This window comes from Cuculus canorus, chromosome 5 (genome assembly GCF_017976375.1).
Source record: "Cuculus canorus isolate bCucCan1 chromosome 5, bCucCan1.pri, whole genome shotgun sequence".
NCBI lineage: Eukaryota > Metazoa > Chordata > Aves > Cuculiformes > Cuculidae > Cuculus > Cuculus canorus.
The window spans coordinates 18817908-18841287 of record NC_071405.1 but is presented as its reverse complement, the minus strand read 5'-3'; the positions used below and the strand labels follow the sequence as shown (position 1 = coordinate 18841287).

Sequence of the window (23380 nt, the reverse complement as noted above, 5' to 3'; positions counted from 1 at the left end):
AAGTCAGACAGGAGTGAGACCAATGCAACCCTACAGAGCAAATGTAAGGCACCAAGTGGAGACACTAGAGAAAAGTACAAATTTTATATTGCTTTTGATTTACAGAAGATGACACACTATTAAAATTCTTTCAAGTTTGTTTTCTTTTTTCCAAAGCGGCAAAAACCAGCAGCATGCAGATATTTTGCTTCCAGCAATAAAGAAGTTTTAGTGCCTAGGCCTGGACAGGTGCGTTTCTGGGTATCCAATATTGTTTGTTTCTTTACTGGTGTGTTCATCAAGCTACATGCATCTCTCACTAGAAATCACTCTGGATATAAGAAGTACCTCATTCCTATTTATATTAGGGCTGCATTACTTCTTCAGTGCAAGGGATCTTTATTCTGTATGCCTTCTATGCCACCATCACTTCATGAAAAAGCCTTGGAAGAAATAAGAAACATATTTCTAGATTATAATCAATTATTGTTTTCTATTATTTTAACGTGGATCTTATTTCATTTCATTACTGCCCTGTTTTCCAATGTTTTCTATCACCAATAACTGCAGTGAGAAAATGATGTTAAAATTATTTTCACCCTGGACTCGTCAGAAGCCTGTTTCATGGGCAACATAAGAAAAATTCCAAAGTCAAGCCAGAGCAAACTTCCCTTCCCCTTGTTTACAGAACATAACTATAAGATTTATCTATATAAAGTGCCCATACACAGTCACGATGGGTATAATAGATAAATCCAGATGTATGTACTGAACACAGGATAGCAATATACCAATTAACTAGAATTAGATGACTAAATTGCCAGTCTATGCAAATAAAATCTACCACTTAGGATAAAATTGCACAGCTATTTGCATCTAATTTCAGTGTGCTGTCAGGAATGTACTAATCACCTCTTCAAATTCTTACAATATGAGATGGTGTTTTCTGGTGAAATGTATCTCATATATGGAACATATTTTTTAATATACTTTGATTATACCAATTCTGGATATGAAATCTACAGTTTCAGAAACTACTCTGTGGTCCCACTGACAATAATGTAGTGCAGGATTTAGTGGACTACATAACAGTTTCAGGACACAGAAATACAACATACAGACAAACTTCTGGCACAAGTTGCAACTCCACACTTTCCCATCCAAATTTTTCCCACTTCCATAGAACTCCCGCACAATTTCATCCCACAGTGAATATTTCCAAATTTAGCTTTCCAAACTGTTTGAAGTAAATTTTTGCCTGGCAGGTCCACAATTTGGCGGAGAGGAGAGGAGAGGAGAGGAGAGGAGAGGAGAGGAGAGGAGAGGAGAGGAGAGGAGAGGAGAGGAGAGGAGAGGAGAGGAGAGGAGAGGAGAGGAGAGGAGAGGAGAGGAGAGGAGAGGAGAGGAGAGGAGAGGAGAAGGAGAAAGGAAAAAATAGTAGGAGTGCGAAAAAGGAAAAATGTCAAAGACTGAGTGAAGAGTGAAAAACAAAGGAAAGAAGAAAATATATTAAAGCAACTCTACAAGAAAAAAAAAATAAGGACAAAAGATAATACAAGTTCACTACAAAATGATATACAAGACAAAACATATGATTCCTATTAGAATCCCTCATTCTGACTGCTGATGATTCACTACAATACAGCATCTCAAGTATCTATTATTCTTTTCAATCTGGTAGAGAGTAGATGTTGAGATGGGAGATGTTGAAATATGGTATCAACATTTCCCTACTGTCACAGAGCCCACTAACAGCACAGATAAAACTGTGCCAGGACACCTTCCTTATCAGAATATGGGCAACAAACAGTTTTAAATGATGTTAGACTAAAATGATCATCCTTGTTGCAGCTCCCTTTCAGTAATCCAAAGCACAAACATATGTTGGAATAAAAACATCTTTACTTCCTAATAGTTAGGTATTAATTATGTTATAGGAATCAGCATTAAAAGGATGTTTTCTCCTTGCTGAACTATGCCTGCAAAGATGCTGAGCTACAGGTTTAAACAGCAGCACTCTGGCCCAATCTTATGCCTTCTTATACTCTGGGAATAGAGACAGGTTTGTGCAAATTTTGGTAATCAAGCCTTCTGAGGCCTGCAAATTATATCTAATGAGAAGCGTCTTGTTGTTTGCTCCTAGGAGAGTAAAAACCTGCTGTTGACAGCAAGAGATCTAATCTATGGCCAACATTTCCACACTGAAGGAAACACAGTTAATTACAGAGTTTTATTTGTTTGTGAAAAATTCTAGGGGAGCAATAAAAGGAAAATTAAGGATCATCAGCGAAAAACCTCCTTGATAGTGAGCTATGTCTGGCAATGAAATTGTCTCCAAGGAAAACGGTAGATGCCTTAGTCTATTGGTCATTTTAACTGGAATGGATAAAAATCTTGTACAAAGTAATGGGACTCAACGCAATCCACCAAGAGCTTCAGAAATTCTTCCTTAAGTCTCCTGAAGAGCTTGCAGCCTTAGAAGTAGGGTTCTACCAACGGACTTAAAAACCCCTAAAGAAAGATCGTAATTCTGAATTCACCATAAACAATGCACAGGACTTTTCCATATGGTAAGTACCATATAAAATCATCATTCACGCTACATGTATGATATGGGACAGGTGAGGAGTACAGTCAGGACACTAAATTTCAGGAAACCAGACTTCCAGTTCTTCAGTAGGACCCCCTGGGACATGGTCCTCTGAGACAAGGGAGCAGAACAGAGCTGGAAAATATTTAAGGAAGCTTTTCACAAAGCACAGGAGTGCTCAGTCCTTGTATGATGATGATTGTATGATGTATGATGTATGTAGAAAATCAGGCAGGAAAGGGAAGAGACTGGCATGGCTGAGTCGAGATCTGCTGGTTAAACTGAAAAAGAAGAGGGAACTGCACAGGCAGTGCAGGCAGGGACAGTGAACCTGGGACATATATAGAGATGCTGCCAGGTTGTGTAGGGATGAAGTCAGGAAGGCCAAGGTGCAGCTGGAGCTGAACTTGGCAAGGGAAGTAAAGACTAACAAGAAGGGCTTTTAAAGGTATGTCAATCAAAAGAAGAAGATCAAAGAGAACGTACCCCCACTGATGGCTGGAAATGGGGATCATGTATCGACAGATGAGGAAAAGGCTGAGGTACTTAACAGCTTTTTTCCTAGGTCTTCACAGATGACTGCTCTCCTCACCCCTTCTGGGACATGAGACAGCAAGATGGTGACCAGGGGGGAAAATCTCCTCCCACAGTAGAGGAGGATCAGGTTCATGAACACCTGAGGAACCTGAACATATATAAGTGAATGGGACCTGATGAGATACACCCCAGAGTCCTGAGGGAATTGGCAGACATGGTTGCCAAGCCACTCTCCATGATATTTGAAAAGTCATGGCAGTCAGGAGAAGTCCCTGGTGATTGGAAGAAGGGCAAGATTGTGCCCATTTTTAAAAAGGGTAGAAAAGACAACCCTGAGAACTACCGACCTCTCAGCCTCACCTCTGTGCCTTGTAAGATCATGGAACACATCCTCCTAGAAGCTATGCTAAAGCACATGGAGGACACGCAGGCGATTAATGGCAGCCAGCATGGCTTCACCGGGAGCAAATCCTGTATGACCAACTTAGTGGCTTTCTATGATGGGGTAACCACAGCAGTGTACATGGGTAAACCAATGGATGTGATCTATCTGGACTTCTGTAAAGCCTTTGACATAGTCCCCCACAACATCCTTCTCTCTAAATTGGAGAGATATGGATTTGATAGGTGCATGATAAGGTGGATAAACAACTGGTTGGATGGTCGTATTCAAAAAGTAGTGGTCAATGGCTCAAAGTCCAGATGGAGATCCATGATGAGTGGTGTCCCTCAGGGGTCCGTGCTGGGACCAGTGCTGTTCAATATCTTTATCAGTGATATTGACAGTGAGATTGAACGCACCCTCAGCAAGTTTGTGGATAACACCAAACTGAGTGGTGTAGTTGCCACACTGGAAGGATGGGATGTCATCCAGAGGGACCTGGACAGGCTGGAGAAGTGGGCCTGTGAGAACCTCATGAGGTTCAAGAAGGCCAAGTGTAAGGTGCTGCACCTGGGTCAGGGCAATCCCTGTTTTCAGTACACGATGGGGGATGACGTGATGGAGACCAGCCCTGCAGAGAAGGACTTGGGGGTACTGGTTGATGAGAAGCTCGACATGAACCAGCAATGTGCGCTCGCAGCCCAGAAGGCCAACTGTATCCTGGGCTGCATAAAAAGAAGCGTGGCCAGCAGGTCGAGGGAGGGGATTCTGCCCCTCTATTCCTCTGTTGTGAGACCTCATCTGGAATACTGTGTCCAGTTCTGGAATCCTCAACGTAAGAAGGATATGGAGCTGTTGGAATGGGTCCAGAGGAGGGCTACAAAGATGATCGGAGGGCTATAGCACCTTCCCATACGAGGACAGGCTGAGGGATTTGCGGTTGTTCAGCCTGGAGAAGAGAAGGCTCCGAGGAGATATTATAGCGACCTTCAAGTACCTAAAGGGGGCCTACAGGAAAGATGGAGAGGGGCTATTCATAAAGGCTTGTTGGGATAAGACCGGGGGGAATTGGTATAAACTGGAGAGGGGCAGATTTAGACTGGACATTAGGAAGAATTTCTTCACCATGAGAGTGGTGAGACACTGGCACAGGTTGCCCAGGGAGGTTGTGGCTGCCCCATACCTGGAGATGTTCAAGGCCAGGTTGGATGGGGCCTTGGGCAGCCTGATCTAGTGGGAGGTGTCCCTGCCCATGGCAGGGGGGTTGGAACAAGATGATCTTTAAGGTCCCTTCCAAACCTAACTGTTCTACGATTCTATGTACTCACAGACCACACTTGACACAGCTTATTAGGCCTTTCTTATCTCTAATATACTACACCCAAACGTTCATGCGGCCTTCTATTTTTATATTTCAGGTTCATTGTCTGAAATACCATTTATTGAGTTATACCAGTGCTGAACAGTTACGAATTTGGGATAATTTTGAGAAATATCAGTATGGTTTTCTGTAAATGACCACTTTGATTTGCTAGTGAACTCCATGCTCTGTAGTTAGCACTGTGATAATAATTATTTTTATTTCTTGTACTATATTTTTTATGTAATGGTTTTAGGGGTTTTTGTCCCCTTTTTGATATATTTTCCATGTGGTTAATATAAGTAGTCCATTAGGAACCAGGATACCTTTGTCATCAACTGACTGTTTGTTCCCTGGAGCAAGTCCCATTATTTCCATGTGCTGTCCTTTCACCTACTTGCACAATGCTGGCTTACAAATCTTATAGGTTTATTTACTACAAGGCTGCTAGAATGGATAGATGTAGAACAAAATTCAGGAGCTGCAAATTGGAACCTCTTGAGTAGTTCCTCATTCCTTATCAGCCTAATTTTAATAAACTAAATTTATTCCCATTCTAAACAGAAATATGCTCCATTCCAAACACCACATCCCTGGGTATCTTAAAAAAGCAGAGCAACAGATCCAGGCAGACAGATGTCATGGGCAGGTTTTCTTCAAGTGTTGTTCCTGATAAAGTGGAGAATTCTTCTTTCTATACACCCATACCTCAAGGGACTGTGCACAGCAAGGGCATCCCAGAGACTGTGCTGCTTACTGATATAATTTCTTAGCATGACGTTCTTACTCATTCCTTTACCTTTGAATACATAAGACAATGGAAGCAGTAAAGAAACTAGTGTAAATTATTATTGGCCAAAAAAGCATTACCTTTGCATGAAGATTTTTTGGTTTATAATCCACTATTTTCACAACTCAAAATCCCATTTCCCTATTATCTTCTTACATAATTCCTGGAAGAAATAGCAAACTCTATCAACTTACTACAGATCTTCTGCCCATCATTTAACTATTTCCTGCTTTTCTGGTTATGAAAATCAGGAGACCCACATCACAGTATGACTTGCTAGACACTAGCTGCTGGCAACTTTGACAAGTGATGATTTAAAATGTAAGAATGATGGATGGTCAGCATATGAGACGCAAATACGCTGTTTGACCTGCCTCTTGAGAGATACTTTTCTGCTCTCCTCAGCTGTAGAATCACACTTTATAATGTTATTTTATTTATAAATAGTTAGCACTTAATCAATGTTGGCACAAACAACCAAGCAAGTATCACAGACTATATTGAAGTTCACTAGATGATAGGTTTTAATAGCCATGGCTCATAGTCACAATAAGATATCTTCCCCTGATGTGTTGTGACTAACAGTGATATTTCCTCATGATGCTCATTTGTCACATATGAACTCTCTGTAAACCATTTACCATTTGTTATAAACGATACTAGATAAAATCCAAGAAAGAACATGTGCAGGCTCTGAAAAGACAAGAGTGTTTTGTGCTCAGCAGTCAGTTAGCAATAAGTTCTTGCACAGAAACAGATATAAACTATCTCTCCTTTGACTTGAAACAGAGACATTTACAAAACCATGTTGATTCGAAATAGACTATTAGGTATTCTCCGTGACTCCTGTAAGAGTGGAACAACTTTCAGAGCCTGATGAAATGGTTGTGTATATTGTACTCTTCCTAGTCAGCCCCTTTTCTGCTCAGCAAATATAATAGTCCTTCTGGTTTTCCCTTCACCCACAGGATGGATGCCAAGATATTTAATTTCTATATACTTCAGCTTAGTAAGATTAGAATTTAAAAGGTGCCTGCAACAGAATAGCTGTGCCATTGTCACATATGGGCAAAATACTCTGTAAAGGAATTAAGGCACTTGCCATTTTCACTTATGAAAACTGATGAAAATATTACACAAGTTGCTGCACCTAATTTTACTATGGATGCTAATGTTATTAGAAAAGAGTTATTGTTTAAACATACATAGTTATTTAACTTTGGGTAACAAATCAAGGCTCTGCATTAAATGTGCACTAGAATTCCATAGAACCCTTGGGTTTTGGGTATTTTTGGTTTGGTTTTTTTTTTTTTTTCCTTTTCAGTTCCTTCCCTTCCACACATAGAAAGGGAGAAGATTCGGATCCTAGGCTATTAATTTCTTCTGCAAAAGCCAGTATAGCTTCCATAACACTACATACATTAGTAAAAAGTGAAGCCTGACATTCCCAAAAGCCCAGCTACTCTAGAAAACCTCTAAGGTTTTCAAATCCTTGCACCACCATCTCAGAAGAACAGAGATAGAATAGAGAACAGAGCTGGTGAAGTTCTAGGAAAAGGATCCAAATCTTCTCTGAACAAAGCCCCCAAAAACCAAAGAAGGAGGTTGTTTTCAATACTGGTCCTGTTTGCAGATGCAGGAGCATCCAGCAGAGCAAGGCAGCCCCCTGTGCTGTAGAGATGAAAGGGAAGTGGTGAAGTGAAAAACACCCCAGAACTATGACTCGAGTTCTACTTGTACAATACTAGACTGTCTTTAAGATCATTTATGTATATATTGACAAGTTCCCTGCCTGTCTTTGTATGTGAGAGTTCCTGTAGGCATCAAAGTGAGCACAAAATGGAAAGAAGTTCTTATTGACTCTGCAGAAGAGTAGGTGGACAAATGACTGCACAGAGACACTTTCATTAATTAAAAAAAAAAAGAGCCAAACTTATGGAGCAATGCAAAGTAGCAGGAGTGAAGACTGAGTGAAAGGGCAAAAGCAATACAGGGTTCAAAAGCTAGGAGCTCATGGGGCTTATAGATAGGGCTTTAAACTAGATACAAAGGGGGAGGGGGATAACATCAAGCTAGCCCTTAACAGGAGAATCACAGAATCACAAGGTTGGAAGGCACCCACTGGGTCATCGACTCCAACCACTCCCAACACTCCTTAAACCATGCCCCTCACCACCTCATCCACCTGTTCCTTAAACACCTCCAGGGAAGGTGACTCAACCACCTCCCTGGGCAGCCTCTGCCAGTGCCCAACGACCCTTTCCATGTGAAAAATTTTTTCCTGATGTCCAGCCTGAACCTCTCCTGGTGGAGCATGAGGCCATTCCCCCTTGTCCTGTCCCCTGTCACTTGGGAGAAGAGGCCAGCTCCCTCCTCTCCACAACCTCCTTTCAGGTAGCTGTAGAGAGCAATAAGGTCTCCCCTCAGCCTCCTCTTCTCCAGGCTAAACAACCCCAGCTCTCTCAGCCATCCCTCATAAGACTTGTTCTCCAGCCCCCTCACGAGCTTTGCTGCTCTTCTCTGGACACACTCCAGAGCCTCAACTTCCTTGTGGTGAGGGGCCCAGAACTGAACACAGTACTCAAGGTGCGGTCTCACCAGTGCCGAGTACAGAGGGAGAATAACCTCCCTGGACCTGCTGGTCATGCTGGTTTTGATACAAGCCAAGATGCCATTGGCTTTCTTGGCCACTTGGGCACACTGCTGGCTCACGTTCAGTTGGCTGTCAACCAACACCCCCAGGTCCTTCTCTTCCATGCAGCTTTCTAGCCAGACTTCTCCTAGTCTGTAGTACTGCATAGGGTTGTTGTGCCCCAAGTGCAGGACCCGGCATTTGGCCCTGTTAAATATTGTTAAAGGACATGGAAGGACAGGTGTCAGGGGTCAGGTGTTAGGGAGTATGCTTCTTCAAAACACCTTATAGGTAATAAAGGGTCCACTGGGAAGGTGATGCAACCGGCAGCCCAGCTGAAGTACCTTTACACTAACGCACAAAGCTTGAGTAACAAGCAGGAGGAGCTGGGTGCTACCATGCTGGTGTCACTGCAATAACTTTGTTTTTTTTTTCATAATGGGATGGCCTACAGGGCACCAGGATTACAGACTTCAGATGTGACCCACCTTTCTCAGAGAGGGAAGAGAGTCTTTGCCCAGGAGCTTGCCAGGCTTGTAGATGGCAGGGGTTGGAACTAGATGATCTTTAAGGTCCCTTCCAACCCTAACTATTCTATGATTCTATGACCATCCCTTGGGAAGGGAGACATAAGATTGGATGAGAAGTAATACCCTCAAGTGGCACCAAGGGATGTTCAGATTAGATATCAGGAAGAATTCCTTCACTGAAAGGGCTGTCAGGCACTGGAACAGGCTGCTGAGTGAACCAGTTGAGTCACCATCCCTCGAGGTATTTAAAAGGGCAGTACCAGGTAGGATTCAGGGGCCAGTGCTGTCTTGGCCAGCTGTACTGGGCGGGCACAGGTCCATCAGAGTGGCTTTCAAGTTATGGGTGGAAAAGCCTGTACCCAGCAGGATGCAGGTGCAGAGCTGTAGGCATTTGAGGTGGAAGCCGTCAAGTGGGACGTGCCTGTTTGTGAGCCTGAAGAAGTGCGTCTCTGCCACAGCGCAGTTCTCTGTCCACCTCATGTACCTAAAGGGGGCCTACAGGAAAGCTGGACAGGGGCTATTCATAAAGGCTTGTGGGGATAGGACCAGGGGAACGGGTATAAACTGGAGAGGGGCAGGTTTAGACTGGACGTTAAGAAGAATCTCTTCACTATGAGAGTGGTGAGACACTGGAACAGGTTGCCCAGGGAAGTTGTGGATGCCCCATCCCTGGAGGATTTTAAGGCCAGGTTTGATGGGCAACCTGCTTTAGTGGGATGTCCCTGCCTGTGGCAGGGGGGTTGGAACAAGATCATCTTTAAGGTCCCTTCCAACCCTAACTATTCTATGATTCTATGAAACTCCCTTTTTTTCCTTTAACCTAGGAAAAAGCCTAAAATGGTGTGTCAACAGTGAAAAAACCTACCAAGGTCCAGTTCAATATGTGCTATGGCATAACTCAAAGTCCTTTGAAATCTAAAGGTCTTGAATGAGGGCAGTGGAATGTGGATAAGCTTTTCTAAACTGCATTGTGGAACCTGCAGCCATGATGGACTGTGGTTTGCCCATATCAGTATGTGAGCTGGGGTCTCTATCAGTGCCTATCAGGTGCACATGGAGGTTCACTTCAGGTACACCTTTAAGCAATAGAGGGTAATCACTGGTGCTTGAAATTGGCTGCCTTTTACAGATAAGCAGAACATCGAACTGCATATATTTCAAACACATACCAGTGCTTGCTGCAGAGGGAAAATGATCTTCGTAGAAGTCATATTCACCTCAGAAATAAGCAACATAGTTGGAGACCGTACAGAAAAGGGCAAAATGAGGGAAGTTTATGTGCAAGGAGAAATTAAACTGACATGAAGACATGATAAAGAAAATTTACAAGGGAAATACACAACACCATGAAAGGCACAGAGAAGATGAATAGAGAATAATTAGCCAGTATTGCACAATAAGGAAGAGACACCAGATTAGCAAGCCAAAGCTTTATGAAAAATAAAAGGAAAGGCTTTTTCCACATAATTCATAATTACAGTTCTGATACCCATTTTGCGGGATACCACAAGTATAAATGGACTGAAAAAGTCATTAGACCAATTCACTGCAGAAAATTTCACTGCTGATTCAAAATCAAAGATGTAAACAAAACCTCTAACCTTGGAAGATTTTTTTTTGGAGATATGGGAATGTATTTCAGGAAAAGGATAGCTCTATTTCTGCACTAGTTTTACATTTTTTTTATAATATTTTAATTTTTATTTTAACATCTGACCATGACTATATATGATCATGAATGTCCAGATGTGTATTAGAGCTAATTAACACTAAGAAAGATTTTCCTTTAGTTCATGTAGCAGATAAACATGCTTTTTGGGGCAGATGATCTTTCATTGTATCCTTAACGCTACTGTGGACTTGCAAGTCACCATTGTGAGGTATACAGAATCACAGAAGAGTTTGTGTTGGAAGGGGCCTCAAAGATCACCTAGCTCCAACCCCCTGCCATGGGCAGCGACACCTCCCACCAGACCAGACCGCCCAAGGCCCCATTCAACCTGGCCTTGAACACCTCCAGGGATGGGGCAGCCACAGCTTCCCTGGGCAACCTGTGCCAGTGCCTCACCACTCTCACGGTGAAGAAATTCTTCCTTATCTCTGCCCCTCTCCAGTTTATACCCATTCTCCCTAGTCCTATCACTACAAGCTTTTGTAAACAGTCCTTCTCCAGCTTTTCTGTAGCCCCTTTAAGGTACTGGAAGGTTGCTATAAGGTCTCCTCAGAGCCTTCTCTTCTCCAGGTTGAACAACCCCAACTCTCTCAGCCTGTCCTCATGTAGGAGGTGCTCTAGCCCTCTGCTCATCTTTGTAGCCCTTCTCTGGACCCATTCCAACAGCACGGACTGGTCCATCACTCCAATTGGGCCAGCCTGGGCCATGTAGCCTGGAAGAAGCTGCTGCTGCAGTGACCACGTGTTTCTGAGGAGCTGCTGGGTACCATTGAAGTGGTGACTTTCTTTTTGCCTTCTCTTTCTTTTTCCTCTGCTCCCTCTTTCTCTCTCTCTCATTTACCATACTGTTTCTTGACTGGCATCGCTGTGTGTTGGATCAGATCTGATTGACCTTGGCTGCATTTAGGGATCAGATGGTGATCTGAGCAGACTGAAATCTGTTTTCTGCAACTTTGGGAAGCTGCACCCCCATATCTCGGCTGTGCACCCGAGTATTTGGGTCTGTTTATTTTGGTCAAGGCCAGAATAAATTCTGCTTTTGATTTTCACCCTGACAGTGACCTTGTTGGCCTCCAGATCAATGCACAGATAAACAAACCACCTTCTTTTGACAGGTTGAAAGAAGCCTGGACACAAGTGTGTAGCTCCTGGATCTGGGGCATGATATGGTCTGATACAGTTTCACTCACTATAGTTTTAAAGAGTATAACTATAGTTTAAAGAGTTTTAAAAGAGTTAAAAGTAAAGGACTACAGCGTGCCATAGTATAAGAGAATGCATTTTTCATGCAAGGCCCTTGCTATAGTGCTGACAGCATATTATGATCATAAAAGCAAAGTCATCTTCATAAAAAGCTAAAAAGAAAATAGATTTGTGGCACAAAGCAGAAACGCCCTAGTTGTGGTCTGTAGAGCACAAAATGTACATAAGACATTTCTTGGCTGACTGGGAAGAATGATTTCACCACAAAGTTATTCCTCAGCCTCCTTATTTCTAATGACAGAATTGCATTAAAAAGAAAGCTACACACATATACATTATTCCTGAACTTATTTCTCCTTGCAAGCCATTGATATCGCTGTTGCCAGGATGTTGTGGGCTGAGAATCAGTGATGAGATGTCCCAAAAGATAATGTATCTATAAAATGTTTTGGAATCCCTGTCATAAATAATGTATATAACAGCATGTGAAATAATATGACTAAAACCTAAAAGGCACAGTTCAGGAGCTATCAGCTCAGCTGGATTCAAAGCTAAACCTTTAGACCTGAATAACTCAAACTGAGCTACTGATCTGAACATAACTTCCTATGTACAATTCAAACAAGATAATTAATTTTTAACGCAAGTGCTTTCACTGCTGTGTGAAAATGCCTATCTAGTACAAAGTACCTCCAGCCCAAGATAAACATCCTAAAGAATGTGGCTTGTGTGATCTTTTAAGTAGCCTCCCAATAATCACAGCTTTCAAATACTGCTGGTATGCAACTCTCACACATTGCTTTTGTGCAATGCTTTTTGTGCACATCAAGATAAATAATGAGTAGCTTTTGCGTAAACAAGTTACAGATTAGTAAATTTGTAGATAATTACTTGCACGCATAATTGCTGTACATTTGATAAAGTTAAGCTTCATCCCACCCATTAAGAACAGAGAATATAGATATGTAAAGCCAAACGCTTTTATACAAATCTATATGCCACTAAAAGAGGCTTTTGGCTTCATTAGCTGACACAGGAGCCCAAGTTATGCATCCAACTCCAAGTTAAAATATCACAGATATCAGTACAAAACAGGCATCATGGAGTTCCACTCAAAGATATACAGGTAGGTAACAACCAGAGGGTCAAAAAAAAAAAATCCACATTTTATTGCGTCTCCTTCTGTTAGTGTCATTCAGTCATCCAACATATGGCTATCAGGGGCTGCTGAGTGCAGTGGAGTTTGGCGAGGGCGAATGTGATCAAGACCAAACTCTGCATAATGGCCATATTGGTAATGTCTCAGGCCAGCAGAACTCACAGATATCAGCATTTTTTTTCCTCTGTTCCACAGTTTGTACAACTGCCTGTCTCTAGGAGTTGTTTACCGGCATGGCCAGCTGATTTTTCTGGGTGGGGATTACCTGTGTTTATGACACCCTTCAAAATATTCAGTTGTAGGAACTAAAGAGGCTGCAATGAGATTTATTAATGCATAGAGAACAAAGAACTCACAATTTACTACAGCCTGTTAAAGGAGTGGTTCCATGCATAGCCAAATAAATAATAATGCATTCACATAAATATAATGGAATTATTTTCTCCATCTATACTTCTTTCCCTCCTGCAATTATTTCTGAGTGAAGTGAAATTGTAAATAGCTTTACCCATTAAATGATCTTGAGAAAAATTATTTCAGAAGTGCCACAGTGCAGCTTGGGGGCTTCTCCCAATCACGCAGCACTCAGATGATTAGCTCAGAGCAAATTTTTGCAACTATAATCACCAGGGCAAACCCACAAAAACTAATTTACAAACTTCAGCTCAGATAAAGATGCCAGGCCTGTATTGTGTGGGAGCCAAGGAGAGCAGAGAGCACTGCATGCTAGAAATGACGAAAATTGGAAATACTGCCAAACAAACCCAGGTTGGGACAGCACGGACAAGAAAACAGCACTGGCAGAGCTGTACAGTAGCCCTGTGTGGTGCCTGGATCTAGCCAGCAATGCTCAACCTTTCCACTCACAAAAAGACAACAGCAAATCCATCAATTTTACAGCTTTTTCAGAGAGTCTCAAGGTCATTTATCTTTCGAACTAAGACATCAAGAAAATGGAGTGGTTGCCTACCTAGTTTGAAGTAGGTCTTTCCAGAAAATGGTAGAGAGTAAAAAAGAGCCTTTGAAACACTCCTGTGGATAAACTAATCTTCCATTCAATTACCAATGGTCCTCCATTGAAATGCAACAGTGAAACTGTTCTGATAGACAAAACGTGCTGCTGTGGTCAGGAGATAATTCTTTTACTCAGTAAATTTCAATGAGATGTACCAATGTCCTCCCAGTACCAATGTCCCCCCACTTTCTGTGAGAAGCTTAAACCTCAAAAGAACTCAGCAGTCACATAAAATCTGCTATGTAGTCAATATCTTGCTTGTTTTCATAACAAAGAGAAAAATTTGCACAATAGATCACTTTGAAGAAAAGTCATCATAAGCTATTTCACAGAAGGCAACATATGTTATTATTTATAATGCATTTCATCAAGACTTAACTATATCTTTTCTTTAGACCAAGAAGCAGTTTTGATTTTCATAAGGTCCCAATCATTTCAGTCTGGAAAGTACAACAATCTCCACTTAGAAAAGGAAGCAGGTGCTTCCACATAAGGTACAAGAGTTGTAAAATACATTGAAAACCACCTACAAGCACAATAAACTGTTTCTGAAAATATGTAAATATACATGCTGAAGATCATGATCTGCAAGATAGTCAGGAGAGGTTAGTCAGAAACAGTACTTATTACTTGGATTCCATCTATCTCTACGTCATCTGAGTACAGAATATGAACACCCAATGAAGAGGCAGAGAAGTGTGTCCAAGGAAAGTTTTTAACTTGATTCTCATCATCCTCAGAGTTATTCAGCTTCACTCTATTATCAGGAAAAGATGTCTGGATGGCTATCCAATGTGCTGTTAGGAAATAACTGCTGCCATTCTGCTCACTACATCTCTCTTTCAGCAAATACATGCAACGCCATAATACTGCTGTATGGTCTGTACCCATTATCTGATTTATCCAATGTACACAAATTGTTTAGGAGGCTCTATTACTTACTTAAATGATCACCAATAGTTGCTAATTGAAAAAAAAAACAGCCCCTGATCCCAGAGAGGTGTTAGTCTTGTTTGTGAAACTGGATGTGGTCACAAGGCAATATCTTACCAAATACAATCCACACTACACATCTCAGCAACAGCTCAAAGGAGATTGTTAGCTGAAGGTAAAGTTTTACCTTAGTAGAGTTGGTGAGGCAGCCTCTCAGAGGGACTTTGGCTGGTTCTAACTTAAGAGACCAACAAAAGTCTGTTCCAGTGGGCATCCAATTACTGCAAGTTCTCTGTGACTGAAAAAAGATCCATATCTTTGTATAACCCTTCGTATCATGATAGGAAGCAATAAGTGTAAGAAAACCATAAGTAGCCTTTTTCATCTCCTATTTTGACAGAAGAATTAGCAGAATCAGACAGACTGAGTGTTTCTGCAAGAAAAAGATAGCATAAGTGTATGTGTTAAAATGGATTTTTAAATGTATGTTTGTTGGCCTGAGGGAAATAGCTTTGCTCACATCTTTGTAAACAGCTATTCCCGGCCTCTTGAAGCAGATGTTCATTGAACTGTGAGAGAGAAAAAATATCTAAGTCCAGGATGTGTTAAAGATCTGCAGCCTCATCAAAAGGTTTCGGTATATCTTTTGTCACTATGATGGGCACAGCTCATCTCAGCTTACAGTAAATTAAAGCTGATCCCAGCAGCTGACATCCCACTATGTCAAAGAACAAGGCATGCAATAGATTAGAATATACACTTGGAATAGCCACCACAACCACCATTTCATCAGCTAACAAATTGTTCCTCTAATCTCCATCCTCATTGCTAATTTATTCCAAAGCATCATCTACTGAGGAATATCATTAGACGTCCTCTTGGCTTTGATACTTCATACTTGAAATCAAACTTTAACTTTTGATCAATGAACATGTTTTAGTGAGAGGGACAAAGCTACCACAGAGCTATGAGAGAGTACCTCATCTGCCACAGTACTTTCCCCTATAAATTAGTTATGAATCAATGACATGGAGTGACAGTAGGAGTACAATTCTTTAACTTTTTGGTGGTCTCTAATTAGCACAAAACAAGAACAGTAGGTACACAACCATATCTTCATTAAAACAATATATTAAAACAGGCTGAAGGTTCTTCAGGACACTAAAGATACCTCCCTAAAAATCTCTTGACAGAAAGACAAAGAAAGAGAAATCACTACTTCTTTTTGTATTTTTGGGTAAACCATCAATCACTCTCTCTGTTAAAAATATGCCTGATTTGCCATTTGAATGTCTCTAGATTTAGATTTTATTTACCAGTTTTCATTATTTGTTCCTCTGCAGATTAAAGACTCCATAAGTGCTTGGTATTTTCATCCTGTGAACACACTTGGATACTGCTACCACTTCACCTCAATTTCCCCTTACTAAGGTTTCTTTTAAAAGTGATAGAGCAGCATTGCAGATAATGCTTCTAGGGACACTTTCAGGCAGTAATTTTATTCTGAGCCTATTTTTTTCTCTGAGATTCCAGATGCTCCAAGAGTTGTGAATGCAGACGCTGCATGTGAACTACACAGGAATTTGCTGAAAATACAGGACTACAGATCTGCACTTTCAGACTAGGTGAGGGCTTTACCTTACGTCTTCCTCAGATCCCACTTCAGAAAATGGTATTCACTCTCTCAAATCCTTCTTCTAGGCTCAACAGAATACTGTAGTTTTCCATTGTATCTTTATTCTTGCTGTGTACTTTCAATCGGTGTGATATCATACCCTAGAAGTGGCTACAAGTGCCTACAATTCAAAAGGTACATCCTGAACACTAGAGATCACTGGAGCTTTATTCAGGAGAAGGAAAGTGGTATTAGATTAATTAAGTTTTAATACAATGTAAATGCCTGCTAAGGAAAGTACTGAAAATAAGAAGTTCAGGTTTTATTTTTGACCTTGAGATTACAATTTGTATGTTTTCCAGAGGCACAGTAGCAATCTGAAACCACACATGCTTTGAATTTAGTAATGCCAGCAATGATGAATCTGGCCATTAGAGGGAATACTTAAAGCTGTCAGTTTGCATTAAGGCTATATTTGTCCTTCAAAATGATGATGATAATAATGACTCCTTCAAAAAAAAAAAATCAAAGGGAGCAGCAAGTCTGGTTTTTATTTATCACCAAGTATCTATGTATCAAAGTATCTGTATCACTCTTATATTCTCTGTTCAGGTGAAGGTAGTAACACCATAAGGTGTTAGGAACCTATGACTTGAATATATATAGAACAAAATAATAGCCATGGGGCATGAATTTAAGAAAGCCAGTGAGTTCTAAACAAGTACAATACTTATTGCAAGACCTTCAAGCACAGGCTTAAAGTTAGGCATGTGCTTGTGCATTGTGTTCAGGGTGCTTAGTATTTCTTGGTTACTATCACCATTTTCAGAGTAAAACTTTCTTCAAATCACCTTAAACTTTTTCCCATCCAGTCTTTGTGGCTGCAGCACTTCAGATTCCACAACCTCTACTCTTTCCATTCCCAAACTGTTCCATGTTAAAACTACATCTTCCATTTTGGTTTTTCTCACAGGAAAAAAGAGAGTGGAGGAAAACACAAGGATAGCTGCATATTTTAACTCCATATATAAAGAAGGAGAGAGCAATTTTGTTTAAAATGTTTGCAGCATTAACGACCAGTAATTTAGTAAGAACTGAAATAATTTTCTGTACTTTGGAAACAAATATTTGCTTTAGGAATGTGTGGGTGGTGTGGAGTTGTCTTCACTAATGTGATTTGCTATACAACTTGGATCAAATTGCAGTGACATCAGTACTGGTACAGAGTTCTAGACTGTCACCCACAGAATATGAAGTCTGCAGAGTAGATACAACTTGGGTTATAAAGGAGCGATTTCGAGTGATTCCTGCATACCTGTCAGATTGGGAGAGAGATTTTCCAGAAAGGGGACCAAGTTTCCTTCAGTTTTTCAGCTGAAGCTATCATGAAGGATGTCAGCAAACTATTTGTGTGCTTCTTGAAGTGAGCTATCTGCTTGTCTACAGCCAAATATTTTTTTTTCCACGAGAAACTGGCAAAGTCAGCCAAAGTAGTGCAAAATAAATGACCACTTGCTAAGTCTCTATCACTACAGAAGTAGACTGGCATCTACCTCCCTCCTTTCCTGTCCTTTAACTGTCAGCAGAACATGCTGAACACACATTATATGGGCAAATAATGAATTGAGAAGATAATAATGATCTCCATGTGGAAACCTAAGGCACCTATATACATCAGGTTACCAGTTCAAAAATTACATCTGTTAAGCCAAATAAATTGCTTGTGTACTGTACTTGAGGTAATCCATAAAGTAATTTACTTCCTTTGCCTTTGTGCCAATCTCTGTTAATTTAGATAATGATAATTGATGATTTGCTACATCAAATGACTGAAATAAATCCATAAAGTTTTATTCTATCAATCGGCCCTTCTCAATTAAAGAAAAAACAGCATTAATCATTGTGAGTCAAGCTTCCCTAGAAAAGCTCCTCTACCTACCATTGAACTGATAAGAGGGATCAAGAGGTCACCGTCTGAAATCTACCCAGGGCTCTCAATAGTGCTGTTACCACTATTGCACCAACTGATAACACAGTCTGTACAGTTCCATTGCAGCCTGCAGCCTGCAAACATATCTCACTAATACAATAACCCTGGCTTATTTCCATATGGTGGGTAATTTCTCTGTACTAACTGATAAATTAAAAAGATTAACCAAAGTACTAACTACAATAAAAGCAGCTAATTTAAGATTTTCAGCTCTATATTATCTTCTCTTTATTGAAATTGAACTTAAAAATCCTCCCTCTGCTTCACCTAATGATAAAACATTAGATAAAGATAGGTTTCTTTATTCTCTATTGGTTGACAAATAACAATTTATCCTCTAATTATGCAGCTTAAATAGTATTTTCCTTGACTGCAGTTCCACACTTGCATACAGATTCTAACCTGCCTCAGTGAAAGACTGCCCCCACAGCAGTAGTTGTCAGTCTCCCGCAGGTTAAAGGACAGAGAAACTGTCAGCATGTCAACAAAAGCAGAAATTCCAGAAATTCATGGAAAGAGGGAAGAAGAGGAACAGATATACAAGGCCCTGTAAACACTCTGGTGTTTGTAGAGCTGTAGCCATTATCTAGAAGTCTTTCAAAGCATACTGAAAAGCTACAATTAAACAATAATACAAACTCCGCTTCAGTTAACCAACAACTCATTAAATCCTCTTCAAGCAATCTGTCCCCTCTGCATCACTCCCTAAACAAACAGCATGTGTTGATGGTAAACAGATTCAGGCTCTTTTGGTACTGGAAGGTGGAGAGAATTCCAAAACAGGCCTTGAAACCCAAATCCTGCAGCACTAGCCACCTGTCCGGGCCCTTTTGCCCCAGTGTCTCTCTTGGAAGGATAGAAAGCGAGAGAAACATGCAACTATGCAGGATCTATGCTCTCTGTTGGAAGGGAGAGCGTAGATAGAGCCTCTTTAGAAGGAGACTGTGAAGTTGCATATTTTTGAAATCCAAAACATAGATTCATGACAGGCTACCTTGATAAACACTGCAAATAATGTTCCTTGCTACTACTCTTTGAATCATAAGCTGAAGCTGAAGACAAATCCTCTCCTCCTGGGTTGGCACAGCCTGGGAGTACCAGGAAAGGTTCTACGTTCATCACAAGAAGTCTTTAGCATCACACTGTAGCTTCCTCTCTTTGTAGCACAAAAGCAGCATGAATGGCTGGCTAACGTGCCCAGGCTAACGTGTTCTCTCACTCAAGAGGTCTCATTATCTGGGTCATAGTGCCAGGCTATCACAGCTCTGTAACTTCTGGACTTCATCTTATTTGTGTCTGAACAACTTCAATTTTAGGCAGAGTAATATCATATCTTTCTCCATCTGACTGTTCTGTCCACATCAGCTCTGTTTAAAAAAGTATTTTCAAGCTCCATTTTTAAAACAGGTTTTTGACTCTCTTTGCCTGCTCGCCTCTCTTTGGAAACTGTCCAGAAAACCCACCACGTAAGAGTTAGGAAACTTCCTCTCATCTTCAAATTCCACTTATCCATCACAAATTTATACTTTTTTCTTTTTATTTAAAATTTGCCTTCCTGAGAGCCCTTCAAAGAGCCCTTGTCCTCCTTGCTGCTTAACTGATTGATGCAGTTACAGGGAATAATCATCTTCCCTCTTAGCTTTTGCTTGCAAGGCTGAATAAACCAATTTCTTTCACAATCGCTTTCTGTGAAGGACTTTGCATTCCTCAACAACCTAGATATTCTTGTCTTTATCTGTTCCAGAAGAAATTAAACTTTCTTGAGCAGCAGTGACCAAAACCAGACACACTTTCTAAAAGCATCGTCACCACTGTTGCACACAATAGCACTGATGTTTCTTGTTTCTACAGGAAGTACGAGAGGTCTGCTGATATATCCTGGGATATGCTTTGACATTTCCCTTCCATTTTCATGTTTGTTAAGAATACTTTGTTTCACAAAACTGCACTTTAAATCTCAGAGGAGTATGCTCATGCACAACATTTGTGATCCCTTTTAATTCCAAGAAAAGACAAACTTAAACAGAAAAAGTTCACATATGTACCTAGGCACAAATACCTCAGAATTTAGGTATATTCAACGTTGTTTTTAATTGGATCTACATTTTCTTTTGGAGCAAATTAAAAAAAAAAATATTCATACTAGACTTCTGATGTTTTCACTTTTGGTCTGATCTAGACTGATGCAAAAATCAAAGCAATTGAATGGCACAACTGCACCAAATGTTTTCCAAACCTGTTTCTAAACCCAGTTATTTCTTTGAAATAGTCAAACAGTCAAAAGCAGCAAAATGTTCTCTATCTCTCTAGGCTGGTTTACTCATCTCAGCCATTAATCCTTCTGATGCTCTTTCTGAGTAAATCAAATACAAAAGCACTTTGTTATCAGAACCCTTTTCATGCTTTTTGCAGTCCTGCTACAATGATACTGCAAAACCAATGTGGTTTGTCAGCCAGGATCTGACACGAGTCTCAGTCCCTCTTCACTCTAGTGGCTCTCGAAATTCAACAAGAAAATGACTCGAGTGCTGCTGGAGGGTGGGTATAGTGATGCCATCCAAACCGCATTCCAGATAATTGCGGAAGAACCCACAGCAAATTACACCAAATAATATCTTCACTACAAGCTTTAACCAGCTCCTCTCTGGAGCATGATTAAGTTCTATCTTTATCAAACAGAACCTGCAAGGTATTTTATATCAGTTTGTATGTTTTTTTCCTCTGGATATCTTAAGACATTTCTTCTGCTGTTGAAATGAATTTGATTTTGAGCCAAGTTTTCAGCCAAGGTAAATCTGTGCAGCTCTGCTGAAATCAGTTCACACCACCTGAAGAACCTTCCTTTAGCAGATAGATTTTTTTTAATCTCAGTTATTTGTTTAAGACAGAAAGCAAACTCTTTATACTATTTATATTTGTATTTTAGGTCAAATCTAGGATACCAGTCGCAAACCGTAGAAGTTAATTCAACCATTGGATTGGTTGCATTTTGAAAAACTAAAGGAAAAAATGTATGTATCAGAAAAACATATGAGGCCCGGTTATAAATTCTTTATTTTTAGTTAAAATTCTCAATTAAAAATTGCCAAGATTCAAATTCAGAGGTATTTAAATATGGGTTTTTTCCCCCAAATAGAACAAGAAAATTTTAAGAGAGTAAGAGTCCTAGTTTGTCAGATCAAGATGGGCCAAATGATGTTTATTTGATTAGAGATACAGTGTAACTTGTTGAATAATAACACAGGGAAGCCAACTGCCATTTTAAAAGTCCCATCAGTGACATGCTTCATAAATCTAAATAAGTTCTTTTATTTCTTGTGCCTCAATTTACCTGTGCATAAGTTGACAATAATGATCAAGGCCTCACATGGCACTGCAAAATTCATAAAAATGCAATCTAAATGCTAGGTATTACTGTGATTTTCTTTTTTCATATAAAATGTAGGACAGTTCTTAATGGTTGCAAAAATAATTGCACTGAAATTTGGAGATTATATTTTCACACAGTTCCTATAAGAATAACTCAGATCCTCCTAAAGTCTCCTTTCAGCTCCGCTATATTTTGCAGAAGTATCTTCTATATTGATTTGTCTTTGCTTAGGTGGGTGGTATTTTTGTTCAGAAAGACACTTTCTAAGCGTTCTGTACATTAACAAATGGCCTTTGAAGCAATCCAATATAATTTAAGCTGTATTAATTCGATCTACTTGTTACCCTTGAAACAGTTTTTGACTTTTCAGAAAACAGCATTTGCATCTAATGTAACAAGTATTGCAAATTGCCCTTAAGTGCTTAAAAATTAGTTCCAGACTGTATCTGGTATGCATTTGTCACATTAAGGCAGCAACTATAAGGCTTTTATCAGCAACATTCAACATTTGTATCTGAAAGTCAGTGAAGAAGTGCCAAATGGCCACATTTGTTTGAATCTAACCTGAGTAAGACTTGAAATAGAAGAAAGTGAAAAATGTGACCAGTTAACACTCTAGGAAGCTAGATAGTTCCCTTCACAATCATGGCAAGGATAACTCCTTTGATATTTTGATAATTTCCTACGATTTAGAGTATATATATCCCACTTGTATGATGAACCTCAAGTTCTTATCAAATTAGTTTACAGCAAATTACAATCCCACCAGGTTAAGGTCAGACCAGAGTTGTTCTATAATGCAACAAACTAACTAAACAGACATATATCTGTGTTGTATGTTTGCAGGTCTGAAGTTTGAACCTCTGAACGTTTAAACTGGGAGAACTTCTACTGAAGTAAAAAGAACAATGTCAAAATAATCCTAAAGCTTTCTACTTCTAAGTACAGGTGCCATTAATCTCATCTTCTAAATGTAAACCCAGAGTACTTAATTTTGAGCACTTTAAACTAAACTAAATAATTGCTTAGAAGTCTGATTCTCAAGGCACATGAACTGTAGCTCCTACTGGAGACAATTATGGTCAAAGGCATTCAGGCTTAGATCATTAATGGTACTAAGGCACATAAGTCATATTTGATATCTTCCATTTTTCAATTTCCTTAGTTTGTGGATAAATATCTCAACAAGTGCTAGAAGCTACTGCATGCATGAAATGGATGGAGAGGCACGTACCTTTCTCCACCTTCAAACTACATACTCTTTCTTACCCGCCACAGTTTCAATAAACCCTATGGCAGTTGAATAACACATGGGAAAGCATCCTAGTTCTTTTATTAGGGTCTATCGAGGTCCATTCCTCTAGACCAAAATAACAAGGTTTTATGTGTGTGATTGTCACTGTCACCAGCTGTCTCCTAAGTTCAGTTTGTTTCCTATTCTTAGTTCTCAATAACTTTCTTCAAAGATAGTTAAGGCAGAATTTGATCTCTACCTTTCCCATGCAAAATAATTTGGAGATATGAGTTATTACAACCTTTGCCTTTTAGAAGATTACCTTTCATAAAAAAGACACTGAAAATCCAATGAAAGAGATCTTTTCCTTCATCTTAAATTTGACAAGT

General features: G+C 40.1%; 1 protein-coding gene across 37 annotated transcripts in view; it reads right to left on the bottom strand.

Moving 5' to 3' along the window:
• The window catches only part of NRXN3 (neurexin 3), a 998348-nt gene that overhangs the window by 307994 nt on the left and 666974 nt on the right, over nt 1-23380 (bottom strand).